This window comes from Magnolia sinica, chromosome 3, assembly GCF_029962835.1.
Source record: "Magnolia sinica isolate HGM2019 chromosome 3, MsV1, whole genome shotgun sequence".
NCBI classification, from domain to species: Eukaryota; Viridiplantae; Streptophyta; class Magnoliopsida; order Magnoliales; family Magnoliaceae; genus Magnolia; species Magnolia sinica.
Genome location: NC_080575.1, coordinates 49,721,895 through 49,734,559, shown reverse-complemented (window position 1 = coordinate 49,734,559; position 12,665 = coordinate 49,721,895).

The following is a 12,665-nucleotide window of genomic DNA, read 5'->3' as shown; positions in this document are numbered from 1 at the left end:
AGTTTATATGCATGGTAGGGTGTATACTATCTATGCTGGTCTAGCGCATTTTAGTTTAACCTCCGTAAAACATTCTCACCCTGAAATTGGCTAAGGCTCCTATGGGGTCCATATTCAATGAGTACATTAGTGGATGCACTGACCTTGGCTATTGTAATTCAGCTCGTACCTATGTTAGGCCTATTCCTTAACCTGAATTGGTTTAACACTTGAACCCTAATTGCTTTCCTTTAATGACTTCACTATTGACATTCTAAGGAAGATTCAGATCCGATTTAGTGACCTATCCCTTCGCACAGCCTGGATCAATTTCCTTCGATCCTGGGCCAGTGGAACAGGAGCCCACCACGCTTCCGCTGCGCCACTCTGATCCAATGGATGTATAGACTGACTTAACTAGATTGGGCTCATAATGTTCTACCCCCCTTAAAAATAATTTCTACTCTTAAGGCTCAAGAATCTCTATCCTAATTCATCTGTCGGGACAAGGTGTAATTTGGAACCTATCCTTGACATGAAATGGGATACGATCTCCCAATAGATTGGTCTTCCTTTCATTGATGATGTGTACTATGGCATTGATACCTATGATTATAGAAATGAGCCTAATCTCTATTGTGGTTGATTCTAGGGATAGGTGTGAGTTGGTGGCAAGATGCCTAATTCTACCAAAGAAGGACTCTTACTACGGTCCTGACTTACCCTCTTTAATCATGTCCAGTCTAATACCGTAATATAATCTATACATTATTAGTACTATCTCTCTAAGTTCATATGCACAATATGTATGTCAGAATAGTCTGTGATTCGGGACCTAATTCCTAACTGTCTATTGCCCATTGGAGACATTTCTTGAGCCCTAAAAGAAAAATCTCTATTGGCTATAGGTTCTTAACACTTCTCAAAGACGAAGTAATAAACTTTTAGTTGTAAGTGGTCGGGCTAACACGGAATGAAAGTTGTGTAGTGGGTCTGAGCCGGATACATAGATCTTCTGCCTAGCTAGGACAAAAAAATTGTTACATCATTTCTTAATCCTAGTCGATCTCGATCTTCTGCTTGATCAGAGCATTGAGTTCATTGGTAATCTACCAGAATTGAGAATGTGATTCAAACCGTGAATACATCGCTTATATATAGTTTCTCTATTCCGTGTTCCCGATTGTAACAAGTCCTTAAGAAGATAAGTCTAAGGGGTTTGTTGATTTGACCTAACGTTCAATCCGAGGGATATATAACTTTCTCTACGCATGAGTGGTTTCTAAATCAAAACAGCTTCCCTAAGTATTAAGGGAATTCATCGAAAGAATGAGGCCCCACTCCAAGCTAATCGAGCCGACTAACTAAGTCTATCATTCAATTACCTTAGCATAATTAGTCTTATACATTCCTTAGTATAACTAGTAGCCTAGTCTTAACTTATGAGTAGCGGTAATCCACTAGTTGTATTCTAAAGTCTATGTTTATACGCTAGATTTATTTTATTTTTTTAGTTGCCCGGACTTAAATGTGATTGTGCTCGAGCACTACACATAGGACTATACCTGCTAATTGCATTGCTAATCCCACCTCGGGATTTGGGAATGACATGTTTGGGAGGGTGGGATGGGATTAAAATTTAATTTTATAGGCTTTGGAAAATGAGCCTCATGTTGGAAAGTGTGAGATGGGATTTCCAAATCCCATGATGATGAAATTCCAAGTATAATTTGAAAGGAAATCCCGGGATTTACTGTTAATTGTATACACTCCAACCACCTTACACATGCATTTATTGTTACTTTTACAATTCCATCCACCCTAATCTCACCTAATGCAGTTGGTCGAACGGGCCCTAAATGTCCCAACATTTGAAGGTTGTGAAGGTTATGGGACATAAAAATGTGGGTTTTGTGCTCAAATAAGGAGGATATAAGGAAGGTGAAGAGTTGTAAAGAGTAGTAGTTTTTTTTTTGGATAATGGTGGTGGATGGGTGTAAGATGTAGAAGAAGACGAAAGCTTGGGAGAATAGAAGTGGGGATGTGAGATCATTTTTACATGGTCTTGGTTACGTATGTGCTATACTATGGTAGTTAATCTCACCCGCCGGCGAAATTTGAGATTCTAAGGTCATCTCTAAATTCCATCGCCCCCTTCCTAAATCAGAGTGCGCCAGTGTGCGTCGTGTTACCATAACCCAGGTCCAGTTTAATCCAAGTCATGCTCTGATACCATCTTGTAACGCCCTGAAAATCGGGGGTCGAGCATATCTCAGCTCCCGAGTTCCAAAACATCACTTATGCAACATATGTAATGATGAATGTATGTTGTCTGTATTAGTGCATAAAACATGAAGTAGATTAAGCCAAAACTGCAAATATAATCCAGGGACTGGTAAAATATGCAAGCGGAAGACTAAAGGAATATATATATATATATATATATCAATATAAGTCCCTGCGATATGTATGCTCTGTCAAGTCATAATTACAAGTGTTTGTTTCAAAATATAAGTATCAAAATAAAATAAACCATTATAAAATAAGCCCTGAATCCCCGTAACTCAGGACACGGCTCACATGAACTCGCCTGAGATCTGCGTAAAGGAGAACGCCTCCTCATCATCCTCAAACTCCTGCTCTGCCTCGTGGGTTGCATCACCATCTGCATCTAAGATAGAGTCTGGTTGGTGTTTAAACACCGTCCCAGAATATGGGAGTGAGTGATCAACTCAGTGGAACTATACAGTAAAAGTTAACATGTTATCAATTCGATCAAGTAGTAATGATAAAACAATACAATCAAACATGTCCTAATTACTCTTGTTAATGCAAGGATGTATGTAGAAGCGATGGATGCCCTCGCCTGCACTCCCTCAGCGTCTTCATCTTACGGTACGCATGACAACCTCCCGCAGTGCTCCACAACACCAAAGCACATGCAATGCGATGCATGAACATGATTACCAAGTTGTTATTATTCCTTTTCATATAGCAAGATTTGGGAAGCTAAGGTACCTTCCTTATATCGATTCCCAAACAGTGATCCATTCGAGAGTCGTCAGTCCTAGACAATCTCATACGATCATATGGTTCTAGGTCGCTACAAAGGGCTCGTCACCAATCAATGCATGCCTAATCATACCTTAGTTGCTACACTAAGGCTCGTCACCTCAATGCAGTATCAAGGTATGCTCGAAGTCACTACAAAGGGCTCGACACCAATCAATGTAGACCGACAGCACGAATAGAGTGTCCCATACCACCATAATCGGCTCACAAGTTTAGTTTGCTCACTGGTCACTACGGGGAGGCTCGTCACCCTAGCGTAGGCTGACAGCTCGACCACGGTGTCCCATACCACCATGCCCGGCTCATGAGTCTTAGTGGATCGAGGTATCATGGTTAACGGGATTTGCATTGGTAAATTTGGTACCCTAGATTCAAACAGTAGCATCCATACATGGTGAACATACATCGGGCTAATCGGGTTACTTGAAGAGCTCGACTAGCACGAGCGCACGTTGAGTTGAACGACATGAAGTGCGCAAACACTCCGTGTGGCCCAACCACTGCCGACAACCCTAATACGACTCGGGTTCGTCAAACACGTCCTACGTGGCGAATGAATCTCAGCCACGATTTCAAAGCTGTTACCGATTGCATGGACCATAACGTAGCCCCATACACATTCAACCATAATAGCAAACATATTATAAGATACAGGATAACGAGAATCCATATACATGCATTTCATAAGTAAAGCGGTAAAAGTAACAACTTGCATGGAGGAAATCATACGCATAGTTAACATGGATAATTAGACTAAGCAATTCATGGAGGAAAAAGTATACATAAGTAAGGTAATTGGGATTTCAATCTCAACTGCCTCATGGTTCACACCTTACTAAATACGAACTCATTCAGACATTTTCACAAACACTTAGACTACACTTGGCAACATACATTACATATGTCGGCCAGAGTACATATTAGGACAATCCTTTTGACAAGGAGTTGTCGCATAAATAACAATCATATTCCTACGACAATTAATCATGGCAAGCACAACGCCAAATTCCAAATGCATACAAACATTTCAACAAACACATGAATCACACTACTTACAACATAGACTATCGATATACATAAAATGAAACAGATATCGCATTTGGCATGCGAAATGGCACCCAAATCAGTAATAAATCATTAACTGACATTGAAAGCTTTGAAAACCATAACCTATATGAATATAGTCCGCACCTTAAACTAGAAAGTGCGCAACGGATCTGATTTGGACGATAAGTCTTTGTCAACGGTGACTAGATAATCTAAGGCATGAATTAAATTAGCTACATTAACACTTAGACTATCCTAAGCTCCAAAGCAGGTTAGGGTTTAATTGACTTACCCAAAAATGAGATTAGAATCGCCGAGATAACGATTCAAAAGCGACGGGTTAGGTACGCAGAGTAACTGGAAGGAATTCCAAGATGATTCACCAACTTCTCTCTCTCTCTCTTCCTCTCTCTTTTCCTCTCTCTCTCTCTCTTAGCTAGGGTTTGGAAAATTCGTATGGAATTAGAGAGTGAGGGTTTAAGGTCTTTATACAGGCCTAAAATTGATGGAATTAGCCCCAGGGCCAAGGTATACTTAGGTTATAACCAAATCGGGTCTATTTCAATCTAATGGAGCGTTTCTGGAGGTCCTTTTACTGAATGCGGTCGGACTTAAGCTCACTAATAATGGATCTTAAGCAAGTTAAGTTTTCAGTCCGATCGGGTTTTCAGATCATCCATGGCGAACCAATTTCAGTTCAACGGTCACCGAAACTCGATCAGGGGCACAAGCACTTTGACACGTGTGGGCCATCTTCCCTAATCTGAGGGTGAATTTGGGTCAGAATCCAATGGTCAGAATGCTTATAAATAGCGCGCAAGCGACACGACTCAGATTACTTAAATTCATATTTATTTTTTAAATAAATTTACCTTTCTCACACTCTTCACTCCGGACTCAAGCAAATCATCTCAAGACATCATCTGGACTTAATTTTCGAGATGATTGTCAAGTCCAACTAGGTGGTCATAATTGTCTAAGTTCATCACTATCGGACTTTCGACGTGCGGTCCAGGTCCAATACGAAGTTTCAAAGTCTTCCGAGAGCAACTGGGTTTAGAGTTGAATCCTAGGTTTCTAGGTAACGTAGCATTAGCGGTCCTACTCATTTTGGGTCTTATAGTTCATATTTAAAGTGGTTCAAGCTAATTCTACCGAGTATTCAGTTTAGTACTTAACCAAATTCTACCCTAATTATGGCAGAATACGGTCCTTGGGCCATTCCATGCCCCATTTTTGGTACTTCTAGTTATTATATTATTTTAATTATCTTTTTAGTATTTCATCATCAAGTTTACCCCGTCTTCACCAAATTTCATGAGATTTCCTGTTGTAGAAAAATTCTAAAAATTCCAGAAGCAGCAGCTGTCCAACAAGTAATTTTTGGATAGTTGTCACAACAACCTACTTTAAACTATATTAAATATTTTATTATATTTTTAAAATATTTTAATATAAAACTAGACTCATTTATCTTCAATATTATTTTTGAATCACATAAATCAGAGTTATAACGAGAGAGATATGATTTTTCAAAGTTGGACAAAATGTGTAGAAAAATTACAGAAAACGGGCTGCCCAATCCACTCTACGGACGAGGCCTCGCCAAACCGGGGAGCCCCTCGCCGGTAACTGGACATATGGGTGAGGGCTCACTCCAGGGACGATGTCCCCCCCCCCCCCCCCCCCCCCCCTCGGGGTTGCCGGAAACAAGTGGGACCCACCCCGGGTCCCCCTGAATTGAGTCGTTTAGGCCCACGAGTCCGTCGAGGCATTATCGGATCTCATTTGCAAACGGGAATGAGTTACGTGACATACAATATATGATTTTGGGGTAGGAGAAGCTAATCTATCTAATTAACTTATCTATTTTGTTATATTCTAAAAGGTTAGGGATCAAAAACTCATTTTATCCATTTAGTTACTATTTATGGTAAGTTTTAGTTTCGGTATTGTTCTTCATCCTTTATACCCTAGGATTGGTGTGTATTATGAATGTGCTTAGAAAAATTTGAAGGATAGGATGGTGAAAGATGAGATCTCGAAGGAAAATGGTTAAAAAGGAACTTTACGCTTTGGGATTGAGCTTTGAGAGTGTTATGGTTGACCCATTGCCTAAGGACGTCTAACTCTAGGTTGACAAAAAATCCGGGGTGTTACACTAGGCCTCTAGTTAATTTTGTGATTCCATTAGGATTCTCACTCCTTTATATATTATGGAATCCAGCCTTTTAAACACAAAAAAAAAATACAAAACAAAAATTACAAAAACATATAGGTAAAATTTTCCTTAACATGACATTTTTTTTTGTGTTTCAGGGGATTTCAGTCCAACCAAACTTATGTTCGATCTGATCAAAATCAAGCCACGCTGGGATATTTTAAAAAGCCCTCTCTGTACAGTTGCTTCATTTTGCACTGTTTCCTTTTTCCTCCCTAAGTTCGGCTAGAGGGTTTTCTGACCGAAATAGATCAAATCCACGGTATTTTTGGGTCTCTTCCTCCAAATCCTAGGTATTATTGCTCTTTTTCTTCTTGGGATCATTTTCCCCCTTGTTAGGTTACCTATTTGCTGAGGGTCAAATATTGCATATTATCCCTCATTTATATCTTGATCTTAAGAACATGATAATGCTTAATGTTCTATTTTACCCATGTTTGTGTTGCAAGGTGAATTAAGATCTTGGATTGAAAAGGGTGCTAAAAGCATGAATTTGGTGCTCAAAAATCACTAAGGCAAGGGATGGATCTTAGTAGACCAAGATTGAAGAATTCAAATGCTAAAGATCCAAGAAAACTAAGTGAGGAATAAAGAGAATCAAAGATTTGAAGTGAAGAAAAAGAATCCTAAAATCGTCCTGAAAGAGCATATTCTGAAATTCTTGGTCAATTTGTGAAATTGCACAGAGTGAATTCTATTTTGGGAAGCTACGCATAGTGAAGTCTATTTTAGCAAACTACATAAATTTGAGGCGGTTTCTTGAGTTTTCCAACTAGGTGCGAAAGTTAGAGTTCCACAACTGTAACATCCTCGATTTTCACTGTTTTGGATTTCCAAAAATCCATAAATTTTTATTTTTTTAATTTTATTTAATTAACCTAAATATTACTTAATGACCATTAACACTCAATGTTAGTTTATACAAGGGTATACTAGTGAAGAACCGCACAAGTCCGATTAATCATGTAACGTCCCGTCCAACCAGAACAATGTACTGAGGCGTCCACGTAGGATTTGCCGCAAGACCGTTCTTTTAAACTACTCATGGGTTGGTGCCACAACTAAATTAAGTTAGGATTAGCCCATTAGAGTAGACCAGTCGGGTTGTGATTGGGCCAAGTGCGGGCCGTCAAGCTAAATGACCATTTACACTTGGCAGCAGCCCGTGCGGGTTATACCGTGACATGGGAAGGTCAGAAAATTATAAAAATTTAGGGGAGCATAGATCTCACTGGGCTCGGGGACCAACACGGACCACGGACCCAGTGGACACCCAGAAGTAGAATCTGGCACTTGCCAATGTGCCCCACCAATGCCAAAATTGGAATCTGACACGTGTAAATAAAACTGAAATGTAAGACATTTCAACCATCAGATTTCTTCATAATTTACGATGAGGGTCTAATGTATTTTTCTACACCTGCTCATAAAAATCTGGGTCCCGATCGCGGCACGGTGACCGTTGATCGCGAATCAGACCCGTGCGACCAAACCCCATATCTGATCATTCTCAAATTTTGCATGGCCCTTCATCGGGCCATGGATCACCTATCTTATAAGTTTCATGGTCAAAGGGCCACCAGAACTGTCCCGGTTATCCAAACAAGCTCTAGACCGCTCGTTAGTGGACCACTAGTTCCAAAACTATAGAATAATGTTCGTCTCATTGGGCTTGACTTCCATCGCGGGAATCGGACCTGGGTACGGTCCAGAATCGGTCAACTTGAGCAGAAGGACGAGTGCATGAGAAGTGAAAATACCCTAAAGGAAGGAGTTGGAACTTAAGTGAATTGAGTCGTCCACTCTTATGTAAAGTTGAGGATTTCGGACCGTCGGTTTGCGACCAAACTTTACCCATGGAGTAAGGATATTTCCCTTCTCATATCCATATAGCCGCGGCCCCGATCGACTATCGGTGACCGTTGAACAGACTTCTTATCGTATCTGTCGATCGGCGCATCCAAATGGCGGGCCGATCATATCCATACGTAGATCATCGTTAGGGCTAGCTATCCTATGGTGTATATTGACTTGTACACCCCATAGTGGGCCCTAAAGGCTAGAAAGACCCTCTTATAGGTCTAATATAGTAAAAACCCAACACTTGGGGCCATTGTCACCAAATCTGACATTATAAAAGGGCCTCATTTGGGGCACCCTTCTCCCCATACGAATTTGCCCTAGAGAAGGAAGGAGAGAAGAGAGAAAAGGGAGAAGAGAAAGAGGAGAAAGGAGGGGAAAGAGAGAGGAAGAAGAAAGGAAAGGAGTATGTGGTAGGAGGTGGGGCCTAAGGAAGCTCAACCTTGCAAACTCTCTACCCATTTTTCAAGGAAACCTCCACCAAACCCACCCATGCCAAGAAGCGGAGGTAAGAATGGTATATTTCCCTTCAATAGAGCAACTTATTGTAGATTTCTAGGCATTTATGTTGTCTTTCTTGATTTTGATTTAGGAAATGGTGGTTTTACCCAAATCTCCAAACCCTAAGATCTCAAAGAATGAAAATCTCTCCTTAAGGTGCAGACTATTATCCTTAAGTGGCCTAGCACTGATTATAATAGGAGTTTAATGATTTTGTTTGTTAGGTATAATGTATTGAAGAATCTAGAGGAAACCTAGGGATGACATGTTGAAATTGTTTGAATTGCATGTTTATTTCTCTTTGATGTTAATCTTGCCTCTCTCATGATCTAGTGTATGGATGATTACATGCTTATGTTTGGTTGATTTCTTTTTCTCATATGTGTTGCTTCATATTGTGTATGATTCATTTGCTCTTATGTATTTGATCCCTTGAGGTGTAGGAAGTGCTTAACTTCCTCACCAACCCACACCACACACATACACCTTATTCATGATATTAATAGTATACTTGCTAGAGAAATCTGAGTTGTATGTTGAGCAACATGAGAACATGGTGTTGAATATGTTTGATGTTACATTGGTAGTTGGCATGCTATGAATTACTATTCCTACCCTTGGGTTGGTCAAGAACATGAGGAGAGCGAAGGTGGTTCCGTTGGTAGGACCACCTTGAGGCTAAACCCATGGGTTTGGACGAGTACGTGTGGGTGACAGTAGTTAGGCTACATGAGTCGCTTGTACCCGATGTCGTTCCGCCACATACTTGCCTGGGCTCGTGCGGTTTAGTCCACTGGTTGACCCACCTAGTTTGTTAACCTTGTTTGCTCACATATGTATGGAAACTGGAACACCCCACCACCGTTGTAGCCCATCGATACTGGATAAAATATTGATCCACAGTCTCGTGAGCCGGGCTTGGTGGAATGGGACACTATGTCCGAACTGTCGGCCTACGCTGGGGTGACGCGCCTCCCCGTAGTGACCACGAGCGACCCCACATTCAGCACCCCCCATGTGCTTGAAGTCGTGGATGGGGGAAACCCGATGGGGTCAAGGATCGCAGGGTCTCGACCTCACACATTGGAGGGTCTTGGCCTCGCAACTAGTTCAGGGCATTTGATACGTGGGGTGTATCAGATTCCCAAATCTGCTGGATGAATGGACTTAACTAAGAACCTGGGAAACATCATCATTGCATGTCATTAGCTAGGTTGACGACTTGGCAGTCGAGGTCGCACTGAGGGAGTGTTGTCATACACAATCGTTAGATGGAGTAGCTCGAGGGAGTGTTGTGGCGAGGGCATACATCATATCATCCTACATGCATGCGCATTAACAAGACTAGATAGATGTTTATGATTGATTGCTTTTCATTAAATTCTTATTATAATTGATGCTTGTTGCAACTTAAGACGAATAGCACCCACTGAGTTAATAACTCACTCCCACTCTGGGACGGTTTTTTAAAACACCAACCAGACCCGTTCATAGATGCAGGTGATACAGATTTCGTAGAGCCTGGTGATGCGAGCCTCAAGGAGGAGGACGAGTTTTCTTACTTTCAGTTGATGGATGGTTCCCCGTCAGCCTAGTAAACAGGATTTGGATCGCTGAGTTGTGGACTCAGCCCTATTCTTTTGGACATGATATTCCTTTTGTGATTTTGTTGGGCAACGCCTGATGCGATCCTTTTTATATCCTTTTGGTCAGTATATAATGATCTATTTTCATTTCAGCAGACTAGTTGTGATCGTGCTTCATGTTTCAAGTAATTCCATGCTGCGCCTTTAAACCTGGATTAATCGCATATTAATGAAAACTGATTATAAGTGACCTCAGGAACTCGGGAGTCGAGCGTATGCACGACCCCCGATTTTCAGGGTGTTACAAGTTGGTATCAGAGCAATAGTTGGAACCATGGGTCATGAACTCACTAACGTGTCCTGTCTTAATGCCCTTATATCATAAGTATAAGATAGGTTACATAAAGGAAACCATAAGTATAGATAAGGGGGTTGAGAATCCTATCTTAACGCCCTTATATCATTCCTTTAAACAAGCATTTACTCATTCAGAAATTTTGTCAAACACTTAGACTACACATTTCAGCATGTGTATTAGACTAGTTATAACATATTTCCTGGCAAGCCCTTTTTACAAAGGAGTTACCACATACACAACAAGCATATATTTATGGTTAATAATCATGGCAAGCCCAAATCCAAATTCCATATTCATTCAGACATTTTTACAAGCACTTAGACTACACACTTCAACATACGTAACGTATGTTAGCGATAACAAGTGTTAGGGCAAATCCTTTGACCAGGGAGTTGTCACATGCATAACAGTCATACATTCAGGATGAATAATTATGGCAAGTACGAATCCAAATTCCATACTCATTCAATCATACCAACAAACACATGGAATACACTATATTCAACATACTTCATATATATGTGTAAAGCGCGGGAAACATCGTATCTGAGCATGTGATAGCATTCAAGTCAATCATAAATCATTAACTAACATTGAAAGCCTTGAAAACCATAACCTAAACATTTATAGTCCGTACCTTTCACCAATAGACTCGAAACGAACTCAGTTTAAACACTAAGCCTTTGTCTATGGCACAACGACAACCTATAGCATGAAATAGGCTAGCTATTTCATCCCTTACACTATTGGAAACCCTAAAATAGATTAAGGTTAGGTTTTCTTACCCAAGTATGGAGTTGGAATCGTTGGAAAAGTGATACAGGTGTGGTGGTTAAGCACGTGGAGTGATGGGATTGATTCCCAGGAAGAAACGGCAACTCTCTCTCTCACTTTCTCTCTCTTTCCTTCTCTTTTCTCTCTTCTCTCTCTTAGGGTTTTCCAAATTCGTATGGAATGAGAAAGAGAGTTTAAGGCCCTTATATAGGCCCAGAAGTGATGGGAATGGCCCTAGGGCCATGGTATACTTAGGTTATAGCCAAATAGGGACTGTTCCGATCCAACGGAGCACTTTTGGAGGCCCTTTTTCTGCATGCGGTCGGACTTAAGCTCCCAGACATTGGATCTAGGTCGAGTTAAGTTTTTGGTCCGATTGGATTTATAGATCGACCGTGGTGGACCTGTTTCAGTTCAACGGTCACCGGTATTCGATCAGGGCCACAAGTACATTGACATGTGTTGGAAATTTCCCCTGATCCGAGGGTGTAATTGGGTCAAATTCTGACGGTCTGAAATCTTAGATTTGGCCTGCAAGTGAAACGACTTAATTTACTTAAGTTTCAGTTCTTTTTCTAAAGATATTCACGTTTCTCACACACTTCGCTCCGGGCTCAACTTGTACGTTTCTGGGTACCATTAAGACTTGATTTCCAAGGTTGTTGTCAAGTCTAGGAACACGGTCCTAACCATATGGTATCACAGTAATTGGACTGTCGACGCGCGGTCCAGGTCCGATATGGAGTTTCAAGGTGCTTCCAAGAGCAAACAGGTTCAGAGATTGATTCTAGATTCAGGATAAAGTAGCATTCATGGTTCTACAAGTTTTGGGTCTTACCAATCGTATTTAACATGATTAGTGCTAATTTCACAAGAAATCTAGTTTAACACTTAGCTATTTCTCGTCTAATTTCTAAAGGATTTGGTCCTTAGTGATTTCTGCCTAAGATGGTACTCGGGTCTTTGTACGGATTTTCTGAGATGTTACACTATGACAATTCCTTCCTTAGAAACCACGTGTCCAAGGAACTTGACTTCTTCCTTTTAGAAGTCGCATTTTCAGTACTGTGCAAAGAACTGATTCTTCCTAAGAGTACTAAAGAAAGCTCGCAGGTGTTCTTCGTGATCTTTCTGACTCTTGGAGTATATCAAAATGTCATCTATAAACACAATGACGAATCAGTATAGATACGGTCGAAACACCCGGTTCATGAGATCCATGAATACGGTCGGTGCATTTGTAAGTCCAAACGGCATCACGAGGAAC